Source organism: Suricata suricatta, chromosome 13 (genome assembly GCF_006229205.1).
Source record: "Suricata suricatta isolate VVHF042 chromosome 13, meerkat_22Aug2017_6uvM2_HiC, whole genome shotgun sequence".
NCBI lineage: Eukaryota > Metazoa > Chordata > Mammalia > Carnivora > Herpestidae > Suricata > Suricata suricatta.
Genome location: NC_043712.1, coordinates 11,997,829 through 12,001,572, shown reverse-complemented (window position 1 = coordinate 12,001,572; position 3,744 = coordinate 11,997,829).

Genomic DNA, 3,744 nt, shown 5'->3' with positions numbered 1-3,744 from the left:
CTTGAGGTTCTTAAAAATTCAACATAAATTTATGAAACATTGTATAAGTTTATAGCTGTTTGTATTATCTATATATAAAGATAGCTATATACACATATATACCATTTTCTTTAAGTTCTCTGGAAAAATATGCTCTAGAAATATGTATTTTGATATCAGAGCATAAAGAGTTCTGTTGTATTATGATTTAAAATATTAAAAATAAATAACACATCTGTAGTTGTGCTGGATCAGTCTAAATTAAAAGTTTTAGTAATGTCTTCTGTGTCGGCCCGCCAAGTTTTCTGTCTGCCTCAGGCAAGGATTATCACTCCGTTGAGTGAGCCAGTAAACAAGATTTGCATCTGGAGGCTGGAGATAGCCATGTCCCTGTCAAAATAACTTTGGCGACTATCTTGCTGAGCTAGAGGTGAGTGGCCAAGGCACACAAAAGATCAAAACCCTATTCAGTGTTAGTTCTCCATCCCCCAAGATTGCTGAGGCAAAGTCGGGGCGCTTCTTTGATATGCATTTGACTCTGTAGTCTGCCTAGGTCAGCTTGCCTTGTCTTCCCCCCCTGAAGACTATATAAAGAACAGTTCTTTGAATAAACGATGTCTTTCACCTGATCAGAGAACCGTGAGTTCTGTCTTTACTCTTTGCGTCTCCCTCTCCTGCCCCCTTTTTCTCTCCCTCCCTCAGGAGAAGGACCCTTGACTATTCTCCTCCCTGCCAGTCGGTTGGGCGGACAAAACAGGTACCGCCCATGCCCGCCCGGAAGAGCGGCCCAGGCCATCGGGTTAGGACAATTGGTGCCATCGAGTTATGACACTTCTGTATGAATTTATAAAGTAAAATTAGATTTTCCCATATAGAACATATATGCAGTCCCCATTTTGAATCAATCAATAAATAAAAATTAATGAAAATAAGTAAATAAAAGTAAATAAAATAAAAATTAATAGCTTCTGCACAGTGACGGCAATAATCAACCAAACTAGAAAGGCAACCTCGGAATGGGAGAAGCTTTTTGCAAATGGAATATCTGATAAAGGGCTAGTATCCAAAATCTATACAGAGATTATTAAACTTAACACCCAGAAAACTAATAATCCAGTTTTTAAAAATGGGCTGAAGTCATGAACAGACATTTTTCCGAAGAAGACATCCAGATAACCAAGAGACACATGAAAAGAAGTTCAAGATCACTCATCAACAGGGAAATACACATCAAAACTACAATGAGATATCACCCATCAGAGTGGGTACACCCCAGTCAGAATGGCTAAAATTAACAACACAGGAAACAAGAGGTGTTAGCAAGGATACGGAGAAAGGGGGGCCCTCTTACTGTTGGTGGGAATGCAAACCAATCCAGCTGTTCTGGAGAACAATATGGAGGCTCCTCAAAAATTTTAAAATAGAACTACCCTATGATCCAGAAATTGCAATATTAGGTATTTACATGAAGGATACAAAAATTCAGATTCAAGGGGGTGCATGCACTGATGTTTATAGCAGCATTACCAATAATAGCCAAACTATGGAAAGAGCCCATCAGCCCATCGACTAATGAATGGATAAAGATAACATGTCTCTCTCTCTCTCTCCTCTCTCTCTCTCTCTCTCTCTCTCTCTCTCTCTCTCTCTCTCTCACACACACACACACACACACACACACACACACACGAATATTACTCAGCCATCAAAAAGAATAAAATCTTGCCATTTGCAACAAAGTAGTTGGAACTAGAGTGTATTGGGGTAAGCGAAATAAGTCAGAGAAAGACAAATACCATAAGATTTCACTCCCATGTGGAATTTAATTAACAAAACAGGTGAACTTAAGAGGGAACAAAAGAGAAGCAAACCAGGAAACAGACTCCTAACTATAAAGAACAAACTGAGGGTTGATGGAGGAAAGTTGGATGGAGGGATGGTTTAAATAGGTTATGGGGTTTAAGGAGTTCACTTGTTCTATACCTGAAACTAATATATTTTATGTGAACTAAATGGAATTTAAATAATAACTTGAAAGACACAAAAATTAAAAATTTAAAAAAACACACAAGGAGGTATCACCCTATAGCTGGTGGAACGGCTATTATCAAAGAGATGAGGTAAGAGACAATGAGTGCTGCTGAGGATAGAACAAAAGTAACCCATGGGCCCTGCTGTTGGGAAGGTATACTGGTGCAGACACTATGGAAAACAGTCTGGACGTTCCTCAAAAAATTAAAAATAGAACTACTATATGATCCAGCAATCCCACATCTAGGTATATATATCCAAAGGACTGAAATCACTATCTTGAAGAGATATCTAAATGTTTATGTTCACTGTGGCTTTATTAAAACAGTCAAGATATGGAAACAAATATTTACCAATGGATAATGAATATTGATATATAATGGACTATTCTTCATGCATAAAAAGGAAGGAAAATTTGTCACCTGCCATGGATGATCCTAAGTGAGATAAGTCTGACCACAAAAAAGCAAATACTGTGTGGTCTCACTTATATGTGGAATCTAAGAATAGAGAACTCAGAAAAACTGAGAGTAGATGAGTGTTTGTCATGAATGAGGGGAATCGGGTGAGAGAAATGGATGAAGGCAAAGGCTACAAATTTACAGCTATAAAATGAGTAAGTTCTGGGGATGTAATTTACAGCATGGTAATGATAGTTAGGAAGACTTTTTTATATATTTGAAATGTACTAAAGGAGTAAACTCTAAAAGTGCTCACCACACTAAAAATGTTGTGCCTATGTGAGGTGATGGATGTGTCAACTAATATGATTGTGGTAGTTTTATAATATATACATATATCAAATTATTGTGTTTTACACTTTAAAGTTATACCATGTTCTGTGTTAGTTATACCTCAATAAAGCTAGAAAGAAGGAAGGAAGGAAGAGATAAATGAATGAATAGAAAGATAACCATACAAATATGCAAAACTCTTACCCAAGGCTTTCTGTCTGTATTATTTACTCTAAATATGTAGATTAAAATTTTCATATTAAACTAAAGGCTAAAGAAAAATACACACCTGTGTCGTTTAAGACAATAGTTTATGCTGAGGGCTACAGCAAAATGTGTTTCATTCTCTACAGTTTGTCATGGATTATGTTCACCACAAGACACAATATTCTCTATATAAAACCCAAAAGGAAATTTCTCTATTTCAGTGCCAATAAGAGTTATTACCCACACTTTTCAGATGAAACTCAGGCTTGTAAGCAACTAGCTTAGTGGCAAGGCTAACATTCGATTAAATATCTTCTTTCCTCAACCCTAATCGCCAAACAACAACTGCTCTGAGTCTAAACTCTGAAAACACATACATTATTTTTCCAAAATCCCTTGGCTAAATATGACAACAACCATTGCATACTCTGTGCTTTAAACATACATAAACCGACATTTACCTAATCCCACATAGAAAAAAATCTGATCCACATGCCTGCCAAGATACTGGAACACACATACACACTACTGATCTACCCCCACTGAACCCCTGGAAACTGCAGTCTCCCTGTTCTAGAATATACCTTGGTCTACACCTGCATCCCCAAACATAAACATATTCACCCACATAAATATTTGTCCACCCTGATAACCCAGAGTTGGGGAGACTGAAACACATGCTGGAGATGTTGCAGGGAGGTCAAATGGTTCTGGGATGAGCTCCCCATGGAAACAGGAGTCCTCGGGGCTCCCCTATCCCCTGGAGTCAGCCGTGCTAGGTGTGATTTCCAGT